Source organism: Lonchura striata, chromosome 3 (genome assembly GCF_046129695.1).
Source record: "Lonchura striata isolate bLonStr1 chromosome 3, bLonStr1.mat, whole genome shotgun sequence".
NCBI lineage: Eukaryota > Metazoa > Chordata > Aves > Passeriformes > Estrildidae > Lonchura > Lonchura striata.
The window spans coordinates 7,951,231-7,964,919 of NC_134605.1; positions in this window are offsets into that span (position 1 = coordinate 7,951,231).

Genomic DNA, 13,689 nt, shown 5'->3' on the forward strand with positions numbered 1-13,689 from the left:
TCTGTAGCCTCTTCTTGTTTGGTCTCAAGATGATTTATTGCTAGTTATCTAACAGATTAAGTTTTTGGGCTGTGGCCTTTTGGTTAGCGGCCCAGGCAGAGAGGCACACACTCCTGATACCTTGACTGTTTGGTGTCTTCTTCTCCTCTCTCCTCGCCCAGGGCTGCTGCTATCTTTTATAAGATATATTACGTATAACATGTTTACAATTATTCCCTAATACCTATTACTTACGTTACTAAGTGTTTTTCTATTCTAAACTAATTTGTGAGTGCTAACATCACTAAGAACATGGAGGTAAGGAAGAAGAAAGAAGGATGGGTTCAGCCCATTTTCTTCTATCTTAGAACTTCTGACCCCCATGTATAAAGTAAAAACACCCCTGTACATGTACTAAAACCCCCCTGTACACTACTAAAAAGTATTTCCCTCTACTTTGTGTCTAAATTTATTATATTATCTAGTACTTTGTGACTGCTTGTTCTACCTTTAAAGTTGGTAATTTATTCCATGGTTCAAACTTGAAATTACAGCTAAATCCAGCTGCCTGCTGGGGTCCAGACTGCGTCTGACCACGGCTTGGAACCTCTAAAAATGTCTGAGAGACATTTTGAGTTCCCACACATGTGTACTTGTGTGTATATGTGTATGTATATATGGCAAAGGGCAGGTTTTGGCCCTAAATGTGTAAAGGTTGTTTACAAAAAGGATGGTGTTAACTTCATTTGGCAATGCAGGCATGAGCAAGCATCGGAGAGGAAAAGCAGAGCAGATACTGGCTGGGGGATCTTGCCTTGCTTTTGAAGTCATTTGGACACGGAGAAAGATTCCCAGATCCCTGTACCAACCTTAGGGCAGAGGCAATTGGAGCACAGCCCTTTTTGCTGGGTGCAGGGCCTGTTATTTGTGTATGTATCGAGTTGTGGGGTTTATTAATGTTAGATTCTGAAAGCACTTGGCCTGACAATGTATTTTTGTAAGCTCTGGAGGTGTTTAAACTGAAGCCAAGCAAACAAGTGAAGTGCAATGAGAGTTTTGTTGGACCAGGTCCAATTTGATAAGAAGAATGAGATGACTAAGCATGTGCTGAGCTTTAATACTACGCACTGCATCATTGTTTCAGTTGTGTCAATGTTTCCATTATAAATACCTCTTCTCAGGGGAACTCAGCTGCACATTTTGTTTGGGGCTAGAAAATTCCATTTAGAGAATGCTATTAATTATTTAAAAATACACATTTGCTTTTTAGGTCAAGATTTTCAAAGCAGTTATATGCAGTACTTGGCAGGAGACAATTCAGAGGCCTGGTTTTTAGGTGGTCACTAATGAGAAAAATAATCCTCCCTCTCTGTCCATCCCATTTTCAGATGCAGGTGCTCTAGTTAAATTTCTTGAGTACTCATAACTGTGTTCTATTTTTTCTTCCTCTCTTCTTGATGATAATCAGAGGCTTGAGATGGATTGATTTACTTCTCATAAAGAAATAAAAGGCCTAAGATCAGAATGTGAGTGCTCCTTGGAATAATATTTGAACTTTTTGTATAAAATAAATGGTGATCACGCTGATGTCCCTTCTGCTACCATTTGCCCCTTCTGCCTGACTGTCCTAAGGCAGTGCTGGCTGTTTTGTTAGCTGTGTCCACTTGGCATGAGTTGTGCCAAAGACCAGGTTCTCCCAAGCCTTGTGCAGGTTGGTCAAGGCTTGTGTTGTTCTTCCAGAACTGTGTCCATGTCCATGTGCTCCGTCACAAAGGGGTGACTGCCCATGGATAGCACTGCCATTGCTGGCATTTTATACCTTCTCACCTCTTTGTGCTCCAGACCAGAAGGAGAAGCCCAAGAACGGAGGGGAAGTGTGTAAGCACTTCTGGCAGCACAGCAGGTAGCTGGGCACATGGCAGGCATTGCTGAAGACCAGTGTCTGGTCAAACCATTACAGCTGGTTAGGTTACCATGCTGTATGTAACTGGAGAACCATTTCTCTGCCTGGGGGTGAGCAGGAAACCCCCTGGCAGACAGTGGCTCTGTGGGATAGGCTACAAAGAACTTGGTGAAACTGATTTTATGACATGCATCATGTATTTTTCCCCAGCAGCACTGAAAGGCTGTAATCCCAAACCCTCAGAAACAGCCTGGGCAGTGGTTCTTTGTGCACAGTAGAAGCAGATTAGCAGATGGCATTTTCTGTCCTTAATCTACAAAGCACATTGAAAATTCAGAAACAGATCTATGTGCCTTTAAAAAGACAATATTGTGCCTGGTAAAGCATTTGTCTCTTTGCTCAATGGTATTTACTTAAAAGAAGATGCTAGAAGAAGTCATTAGCCAATATTTTTTAGGAGCAGCCCCATCTAAAAGTTAAACACACCAGAAAAAGTTCAGGGATAGCTGTTAAAGAAATATTTGCTGCTTGACTGAAGTCTGCAGGATGCTATTTTGCAGTGAGCTTTGAGACCAGAGTAGCAGTGTGCTTGCTTGCATACCCCATACTGTGAACTCGATGTCCAAGCACTGGCACCCAGCTGTCTCCCTGTTTTTTTTATGGCTTTAACAGTCTACTATAAAACTAGCAGTGAGATTTTATCAATTCTAATAATAAAAATAACACATGGGGTTTTGCAGTGTGCTTTTCCTGTCCCTGGTGTGCACTCTGGAAATCTATCTGTAGCAGTATCCTTTGAGAGCTGTGGTCAGGGAGAATTTTGAGGCTACTGGAAGTAAAAGTTGGGTACTGTATGATTTGTTTCTCAGGTAGTAGCTGAATTAGATTGATGTGTTTTTCAAATCTAAAGATTACCTGTATTTCGGGGTAATACCTAACAGAAAATAAAATGTATTGGTCATTATGGGCACCGTGTTATCTTAAGCACTATGCCAGGGAAGTGCAGGATGTCACTCCTGGGAAAGGCAAGGAAGGGGCTGATAGGCAAGACCTGTCTCAGCTTAAGAGCCAAGAGGAAGCTTGAGTCAAGACAGCTGAGGGCGGCCCCATGCACAAGGGAGGAGGTGTAAAGCCAGCTCTGGGGAGATGGGAAATATTTCTATCCTTTGTCATTGGGAACAGGTCAATGTGATGAGAAGTCCTGAGATCAAAACCCCTTTCTTCCTTCTGGCCTTTGTACCTTTGAATCTCAGTCAGACAGAATGGTGGACAACACAATGTAAAATGCTGATGCAGTTTATTATGCTGTTAATGTGTAGACTAGAATTTTTTTTTGTCACATACAGCAAAATAATCATTTGAAGCAGAATAATGAAGCTAATGCTATCTAAACCCTTATGAGCTTGACTCTCCTAAATTTGAAGTAGCATTTCTCATTTTGACTTGCAGTCTATGCAGGGCACTTCTTCAGTTATTCCTGAGAATAATTATCTATTTTTAGGAGGCAAGTCTCTGATTTTCTTATGAAATAGGAACTGGTTTTGGGATTGGAATGACAACTCTCTGACATTTTTCTTCCAGAACATTCCAGTCTCAGTTTTGCCAGATGTTACCCAATGCACTCAGAGTTGGAGAAAATTTATTTTTATCTTTAGTACCAGAGGTTTAGCTAGTCAATGCAGGTTTCAAATTGCTTTATTCTTACAAATGTTCAGCAGGACTTGATGGCTTGAATTCTCCTAATTTTGATTTTGGTGTGCTGTTCTTTAACTCGGCAACATAATAAAAATGGTCAGCTGCTTGATGATTTTTCGTCAGATGACCAGCTTGGGATTAGTCCTGTAAAATGTTGTTAAAAGTGTGTATTCTTGTGCTATAAATCATATAAAGAAAAGATGTCTTTGTGGTGCTAGGTCCATGTTTGCACTGAAAATTATCAACATACATTATATGCTTTATTGCTTAGTTAAATGCATTATTTAAGATAGTAACATAGTTCTTGTGGTTTGAGAGTGCTTTTAAGTGATGCATGTAGAGCTGTAACCCCTGACAGAGACTTTTGCCTAAGCAAGGCATCAGGGGAAGTAATTGCTGGACTGAGCAGTGAGCTGACCATACAAATCAAAAGAAAGGACTAGACATGAAGTCTTTTATTCTCTTTATCAGAAAATGGGTGAGAGGTAATACTGAGTGAGATTGGTGTCTGAAGCAGTGGAGCAGGAGCTGAGATTCAATGCAGGCAAATTCAGGGTCCTGCACCATTGGAGGAGCAACCCCAGGCAGCAGCAGGGGTTGGGGACTGACCTGCTGGGGAGCAGCTCTGTGGAGAAGGACCTGGCAGTCCTGGTGGACAACAAGAGCCAGCAGTGCCTGTGTGGCCAAAAAAGCCAAAGGTGTCCTGGGCTGCATTAGGAACAGCACTGCCAGCAGGTCAGGGGAGGTGATCTTCTCTCTGCTCAGCCCAGGTGAGGCACATTTGGGGAGCTGTGTCCAGTTCTGGGCTCCCCAGTGTAAGAGAGATGTGGAGCTGCTGGAGCAGGTCCGGTGGAGGGTAACAAAAATGATCAAGGGACTGGAGCTTCTCCCTTCTGAGGAAAGGCTGAGGGAGCTGGGCCTGTCCTGCCTTGAGAAGTGATGATGGAGCGGAGACCTCATAAATGTCTGTCAGTATCTGAAGGGAGGGTGCTAAGAGGAAGAATCCAGGCTCTTCTCTTACCAATAACAGAACAGGAAGGAATAGGCAGAAATTGATGCACAGGAAGTTCCACTTGAACATGAAGAAGAGCTTCTTTAGTGTGCAGGTGACCATGCACTGGAACTGGTTGTCCAGAGAGGCCGGGGAGTCTCCCTGACTGAAGGTATAAAAAATCCTGTGCTGTGTGCTCTAGTATGACCCTTCTTGAGCAGGGAATTTTGGCCAGAATACCCACCGTGGTGCCTTCCAACCTGACCCATTGTGTGATTCTGTGGGATTTTTGTGACCCTGACCAAAACATGATCCTGTCTATAGTGTGATGTTCCTGTGGTTTTGACTTGGCTACTGAAGTGGATAACTAGCTTCCACAGTGAGCTGGGAGCTCTGGGATTGCCTCTCATGGGCTTGCAACACTGGAGAGGTTTTAGGAAGAGAAAAAGGGGACTAAGGAATTGTCTCTGGAGAACAAGGTGGTCACAGTACCCCAAGAAAGGCTGAAACAGCCACATATGCAATTATCAAATGGTCAAGTCTAAGCAAACTTAATCTAGGACACAAGTGGGAATGGTGGAGTCCTGATATTTTCATTTAAGAGTAAAGACAGCACAAAGGGTATGTGTTACAGTGAGCTCATGGGCACTCTATTTCCCCTCCCTGGGACCCTGTGACTCTGATCAGATAACCCTGGACCCCTCCCTCCTGCCCCAACGGGGTTGGCAGAGAGCCAGGGAAGCCCACCCTGTCCAAAGTCTATACAGACCCCTGACATTTCCTGTTCATCCTCTTTTGCACCACAGAATAAAGAGAGCTGAACCAATGTATTTTGGGGTAAGAGCCTCTTTTGGAAATCTTTGCCATCTCCTGATATTCCTCCCCTCACAGCCTAGGACCTCTGGGCTAGCCTGATATTCAGGGGGCTGTGCGAGGTGGGGAATGTCAGGTATGCAGAAAAATACCCAAACTGTGGGCAGCAGAGTGACAGTTGTGAGAAATTATTCTATCTTATTCCAGATATAAGGAGAATGCCCCAGGGAGGGTAACACAGAGCCACCAGGGTTTCTTCCAGTGCTGTGTGGCCCCAGCAGCCCTAATAAACAGTGCTCATGGGCTGGCAAGGTGTGACCAAGCCACCCTACAGGATGGAGAAGCAGCAGTGCTACACAGACCACCTCCTGCAGAGACCCCCACAGAGAACATCCACCGGATTCTGAGGAGGAAAGGCTTTTGGGAAGAGCTCAGACAATCTCCAATTTCCAAAGTTTTGCAAATTACTGCATCTATTCAGTGTCTTGCTTCCCTTCTGTTTAACAAAGGGAAAGATGCACATAATTTTGGCAGATTTTTATCATACATTTTTGATAGATATAATTTGAATCTTAAAAGATGACTGTGAAGGAAAGGGATATTAGTAAAATAAGCTGGGAATTAGTTCTGGGTTCTCTTTCTGCCACTGGCTTTCTACATGACCCTAAATGAATAATTTCATATTTAATTTCTATAAAAATAAGTAGAAGTCAGACCCTCATTGCTCCAAGTTAATGTGAGAGTTATGCTGTCCTTCCACACTATTCAGCTTAGTCATGCCTCAGGGCAGGAAGGGACCATCTCAAAGAACATGTTTGTCAAGACTACTCTTATGTGTTTTTAGTGCCCTGGATGTGGTCTGGAGGCTGGAGAACATGCTGCAATAAAAATAAACCTTTATTAATAATAGAAAGGAGTTCTGCTAAAACCAAAGAATTCACTAAAGATTAAGCTGGTATTAGTGGAGAGGGTGTGTCTGTGCTTTGTGTGCATTATTCATGGAGACTCTTGCCCCAGAAGCATATGTTAATTATTCCTAACTTTTCTCAGAGGTTTATCTTGCTGTCTTGTGATAAAATCTCAGGGTCAGGAAGGCAACACTTCTAGTGCTGCTCACACAATTGGCATTGTAAAATTTTATTTCTAAGTGAGGTGGTGCTAGTAGAAAGGGTGATAAATTTTAATTTCTATTAAATACTGGTGCACTAGCTAGAACTATCTAGTAGCACCTGCACAGCACTGTTGACAGGCTTGTTAATGGATTAAAGGGAGCTGATGTCATGCTAGCTACAGAGTGGAGATGTAAGCAGAACATGTAATTTTCTTGTCCAGTGCACTGGGGAGTGCAGACACATTGCCAAAAATTAGGAATAAATATGAGCAGTTCAGTCTGATCATGTTTCACTCACACGTTGTTCAGCTTCAGGACTATAGGGCCTGATCCAGCAGAGAGCGAAAGGATTGTGAGAGCTGATGGCTGCATCAGAGGTGCCCAGGCAGGTGTGCAAAGTTAAACCCAGAGGAAACAGTCATGGAAAACAAGAGCAAATAAAATTTCAAGGAAAGGAGTGCAGCTGGAGGTGGGCTGCTTGAGGGAGGTAAAAATGAGCTTCAAGCCATGAGCTTTGAGGCAGGGAGTGAGCAGCTTCCATGAACTGTTTCAGCACTGCACAAGTGCTGGGAACTGCCAGGGTCCACATCCGGGACAGAAACTCCAGGGGGCTGCAAGTATAGCTGCTGTGTTTTGTTAACAACAGAAAACTGTTTTGGTTTTTTTTGGTGGGTTGCTTTGGTTTATGTTGTGTGTCCCCCTCACCTTTTCATTTTTTCCTCCCAAATTCAGTAATGCATAGAAAGAAATTAAACTCCCTTGCAAAGAAGCACAGGACTTGGAGATGCAGGAGGTTGGTTTATGGCTATTATAAACTCTTTTCTGGGTGAACTGGGTCAAGTGAATTTTTGGGGTGTGTGCCCTATTTTGGATATGGAGATAGTAACACGACTTAGATTTCTGGAGCAGGTTAAACTCTGGTATTTGGGACATACTGTGCTAATGATGGGTAAGTTCTTCCCCAACAAACTTCAATTCTCTTACATTTCAACTATCCATTTTTTAATGGCCAAGTGGCTGAGAAGCCTTATGATGCTGATTTGGACCACTTGACAAATCACAGTGTTTGGGTTTTCTGTTAATAAGAGAGGAAAAAATGTAGGTCTGTCAGATGATTGTGGTGCTTAGACAATCTCTTCCTTTGCTGTTCGTCAGCGCAGTTATAATTAGTCTTTCGCATTTTTGTCATTTAATTCATCCCTCACTGTATGCATCTTATCATGCACTAGAAGCAAGTTGAAACATTAATTAATTTGAGCCATTTCAAAGAGATGAAGGACTCCTTTAACTGTCTTATCCCTTTGAATTCAGAGGCCAAGCAGATAGTACCTACTTGCTGACTTCATGTGAGAGCAGTCTCTGGCAAAATTCTTCACCTCAAGTGAACTTTGCAGCCATGTTGTTTCTTGACTGGGACCTGCCATTTAGTACCTAAATTCTCCATCTATAAATGCAGAAGTATTCACTATGTATCCTTAATTGTGTATGAATTAGCATCTGTATCTCTGGATTCTACTTACACTCCCTCAATATATTTCATACTTTACCTACGAGTACAGTAGTTTTTACAGTAAAATAGTTTTTAATAACTACCATCAGCCCCCTGTGTAGTGTATTTTATTGTAACTCCTTTATTTGGTGCTGAGTATCTTCTTGCAAGTATTTCCATGGACATGCAAAATGCTGTTCCTTGCAAGATCAGTTTTTAATCCTGTTCATATATAGGTAAAATCCTTGTTTCAGTCAGGAAAGCATCCTGCTGCAGATATTGGCCTCTGTGCCAAATACTGGGTTACAATCAATCAATGCAGCATGGGAAATGGAGGCGTAATAGAATTTTTCAAACCAAGGCAAAATTGACACTTTGTAATCTTACAGGTTAAGGTAGAAAGCAGGCTGAGTCATCAGGATTTAAGGAAAACATAAAAATGTGGAGAAAAGACTTTGAAAGATATTAAAATACATTGCAGAAAATCCAGGTACCAGTTCTTCTGCCTTCCTGCTCAGATCTGAAGGCACACTCCAGCTCATTTGGCCTTCACCATGGTCTAAAAGAAGTGTATTCACAGCTGGCTATCAAAGCCATGCCAGTCCCAGTGTAACCTTTCCTCCTGTTTTTACACCATCATAAAAAGCTGCAGGGTAAAAGGGACTGGACACTTCCCCTGTGTTAATATTAGTATGGTTGTCCACTTCTGTTTTCATCTGTGGCCAGTTTCTCATAACTCTTACATCCAGCTTGACAAGTGCTGTCATTGTTCTCCCATTCTTCAGACAATGCTGTGAATGGATTTACGTAACTGTCTCTCCTGCTCTGTGTCTTATTTTATAGCTTGATTGATGGGTCAGTTTTCAGAATTTTGGGATCTGCAGTGATGCTGGTTTTAGTTGCCATATTTTTTCATGTCTCCCTGAAAAAATGTAGGTGAGTGTTTTGTAGTCAAAAGGGTTTGGAAATTCTGCTGACTGATCACTTTTAAAACTCATCAATTTCAATTGCTTTAAACAATTTTTAAGCAATTTAATTATTGCTAAATTCTGTGAGACTCCAGTGACATTAAAAGCAATGGAGAATGTATTGTTATTGGAGTAGCTTTTGCTTAGCATGACTTGCATCACAATTGACTGTTTTTCAAATATGGTCATCTGAAAAATAGTCTGGGAAATTTCTATTCCTCCTCCTGTGCTGTGGGAAGTGAATAAAGGTGAATCTCATATGCCAGTGCTCAGTGCCACCTATGTGCTCATTGTTTGGAAGAGTTTTGGGCCCAAGTGTCAAAATCATCATCTCTGCAGAAATTTACAAGGTCACTGGGAATTTTTCCTTGTTCTGATAATTCTCATGGCTTATAGCAGAACTGTTCACTGAGCCCTGTATGGATAAGGTGTCCTGTGTGTTTGGGCTTACATAAAGTGTTCAGCCAGAGAGTTCCCAGTGTGGCAAGCAACATATAATCCACAATGAAATCACCCTCCCAGCATATTTTGTTCCTCTTCAGTTATTTCTTACTGTCAGAATGAAATGTGGTGTCCTAATGATGCTGGAACACCACTGAATGATCTCTCTTGTTTCATACATTACACTTTCATCAATGCAATCTGATGCAGCACTTTCATGTGCTGGACAGGTTTGCTAAAGATGAATATTAACAGACCCTACTTGCTTTACTCCTCCTTTGCTGCTGCAATAAAATAAAATGCAATTACTTTAGCAGTCCCTGTAGCCTGAAGAAGTCATTAAATGTTAACCAAAATAGTTTCTTTACTGTCTTTAATACAGATCTGGACTAATTTTGTCAAGGGAAGAATGCTGTTGTTTTTCTTCAGAGCTGTAGTTTTGCCTAAATAAAAGCACTAGATATGTGTTCCTTAAATTTGTGTACCAGAGTCAGTTTGATAGATGCCCCTTTTGAAGGGAAGAAACAGCAAGTGCCTGGTCCTGAAACTGGGTGCTGCTGAAGTCGAGGAAAGGCTTGTACGTGGATGTAGAGGTGAATTTGCAGCTCAACCCTTCTTTATTCTGTACTGAGCTTCCTAACTAATCTGATGATCTTCTCAAAAATGTTCATAATTTTCTTTTGTGCAGGCCTTCATTTGGAACTGTGAATGTGCAGTAAAGAGCTTGACTGAGTCTTTTGGGAAGCCAACTTTAAGTCCTTTAATCTTATATTCCAAAGTTTGCCTCACCCTTCTCCTTTGAGCTCTCCTACAGCTGTTCAAGTGAAGTTTAAAGTCAGGGAGATCTTTGTGGATGTGTCTGAAAGGTCTGGATTCTGAAACACCTATGCAAGCTGTAGGGTTAAATTTGTTCATCAAGGACTTGGAATTTGACTTGACTTATTTTTCTGGACTTTTTATTAAAAAAACTGGTGTAATTTTTCCCTTCACAGCACCCCATATGAGGAAGACTCATAAATAAGAAGGGCAAAACCCCAATGTGTCAGTGCAAAACAAAACCTGAAGAGCCATGTCTGTGCTTTGTGAAAGCAGCAGATGCTTTGCAAGTGTGGATTCCAGTTTTGCACTTCTTTGGCATTCAACACCTGCCACTGTACTCTGGGAATGATTATACTGCACTTTCAGATGCAGGAAACCTTTCAGGCTGCCTCTCTGACAGCACCAATTGAGCAATAAATATTCCATGCTAAAAATACTGTGGGTGCTTCTCATTCACCTTGCTTGCAGGAAGCAGATGGGATAGTTAGTGCAGATCTGGCATCTCTTTCCCCTTCTCATCAGCACCTTGTAGTTTTTAACAGCTGCCAAAATTGTGAAAAGGTAAAAAGCTTGGTCAGAACAAGTGAAATAGATAGGGTCGAGAGGCTGATAGCAGAGCCCTTTATACAACCATTAAATTAATCCATCAAAGTGGCCATAAAACAACAGTAGGAACAAGCCCTGCTTCAAACTTACTCGTGACCTGACCCATTGGTGTAAATTCTCTGCTTGCAGTTGCAGCACATGGTTGGACAGTTGTGTTGTTTCCTCAGGTGCAGTCAGGCTGTTCCATTACCACACAAAACTGCCTGGCAGGACCTCCAGCTTAATCATGGCAAGATAAGCTGCAGTACTTGGTGTCTGCTTTTCTGTTATCAGGCAGCTGGAGAAGGGTTTATAAGCTAAAAGCTTGCAGTCAGTGAAGGAAATAGCAATTCTGAGCGAAGATAATTTGCTTAATTCCTATTGATGTTGTCATCTGTGGGAATTCAGGGCTTCCCTCTGGCTGCCCTGGAAGGCCTGGGACCCTGGCAGGGGGTCAGAAACCCCCCTGGACAGAGCCCCCAGAGACACTGTCTGTGATCTCTGTCCATGGAAAAGAGTTTTCAATCTTACAGCATGAATTACAAGCTCTGAGTGTTTGATATGAATAATAATTAAGTGTGGCACGGGGGCAAAAGTAAAAGTTTAGGATTCTAGATTAGGGGTCCAAAGGGGACAAGATGGAGGAAATTGGGTGTGTCTTGTCCTTTTTCTCCTTCTCCATGCCCTCCATGTTTCACTGTGGTGTTGGCATTTTTCTGTTGGTTCAGGCTGGGGACACACTGTCCAACGTAGGTGACAGATATTGGCACGTTATTGTAAATGCAGCCCAGGGAGTTTCTGGTATTTAATGTTTGTAACATCCCACTGAGGGCAGAGCCCCACACGCTGCCCTGCAGGACAGAGCTGGGCAGGGCAGCAGAACATGTTAGAGATAAACAGAATAAACAACCTTGAAACCAGCACAGACCAATTATGGCTTCTTCTTCGGCAACAGGGCTGAAAGACAGAGACTTTCTACAATCTTGGGATCATCAATGGCACAGATTCTGACAGTCATCTTCAGTCCTGATGATTTTTTTAATTCTGCATCACTTGTTCTCCTATTGCTTTTTCTGGTATCTTCCTTTAATTAATGAGAAAGGACAAACAAACTTTCCAGCTGTTGCCTGCTTTATTTATTGCACTGTACTTGCCAGGAGTTGCAGGTGTGCTGCCCTTCCCCTGGACTAAGAGGGAAACTCCCTGTGCAGAAGGGGGCTGTGGACTCAGGTGAAGCCCACCTGTGCCACTACTGCAGAAGGACAGAGCTGGAAACATGTTCAGCATGTGTAGAACCAAATTTCCAGAAGTGTACTGAAGTAGTCTTTGATTATGGTCTGGTTTCATTTTCTTGTGTGTTGCTGAGGAGATATTACCTGAGACACTTCCCTCCCTGAGTCACAGTGTGGTGTCAGGACTGGGGTTAAGTGACCCCCTTTCCCCTTCCTCTTCCCCTTTCCCCTCCCCTTCCTCTTCTTCACTTCCCCTACCTGTACAAGTAATCATCAGTTTATTACTGATTGCGGTTTATTATTATGATGTATAATAACTATGCTCTGAAAAATGGAAAAAAGTATGTGGAAAATACCAAAATTACTGAGAAGTGCTAAAAATAAGTTAACAATTGAAACTACAAATCTGACATTAAATTTCTAAGTTTGTTTGTAAAATAAAAATTGTCCTTATAAACTATGTCCAAACTATGAGTTCTTCATCTATCACATTGAGCAGTGAAACCATTTGAGAGGCTCAGAATGTGCAAGGTGGAAAACAGCTCCTCTGGTGCAAAGTAATTCTTTAGTACTGCTGCAGTCACCCATCATGGATGGAGGAAAAGTCATCCCATCATCCACCTTTTCAAATCATCTAGAATAATGTGTAAGTTCAAATTCTTCACAACCCCCTGCAAAATTTGAGAAATGATTTGTGTTAAGGTGCTGACAAGTTTTGTCTTTCATCCACCTGACTGATAGCTGATCACAGAAAAAATACAGCAACTTTTCATAGTCCAAGATGTGGGTAGCCATGACTGCGAAAAGATCCATGAAGGAGTTTTGCAATATATCATTCACCTACTGGATTTGTTTTGCAGCCTCATGGGAGGTTTTACCTGAAGCACCGAGTTCAGTGGGTGATAAACTTCCAGCATTTTAATTGGAGCTGGATAAAAGACACTTGGTGCAAGACTCAGGATACTGCTTCTCCTGAGAAGCACAAAACTAAAGTTTGCATGTGTTCTCCCTAGTATATAGCTGGAAAGAATTCTATAGAGATTTTTCCTGTCCTCACACCTTTTTTGTATCTAAGCTTTGTTGTGCCAGCTAGTGTGGCAAGGACAAGAATGTGCTGAGAAAAGATCTCAGCATGGTAAGCTTTGCATGTTGAGGTTTATTTAACTGCTGGGATTGCCTTGTGCTGTGAGTCATGGACATGACAAGTGAAAGGAGGCTACCCTGCCAGAAGGAGTATATGGAGTATAAGACTTGGAATATAATACCCTTTCCCTTGTATCAAAGTGATTCACTGCTCAAAGGAGGGATTTGCTTGGGTACAGACCCCAGAGTACACAGGCCCGTTCAGAGAATGGATTTTCTCTCTGTTTCACTCCTGTGTTTGCATGGACAGCACTGCATGTCCAGCACAAGGCACCCTTGCTGTCTGCTCAGAACATTTCTAATCCAGATACTTCTTTTGAACTTCAGTATTTTGACTCTGGAAACCTCCTGGGGGTCAGGGTGCTGAAATCATTGACTGAACTAAAAAGTGTATACTTTTATGATATTACATGCCTGAAAAAACTCTGTGAAATCCACTTGGCAGATCACACATCCAAGACTGAAACCTGCAGCTTCTTGTTTCTTGTCAGCGTTTCCCCAAGTGTGGTGGTGCAGGAAG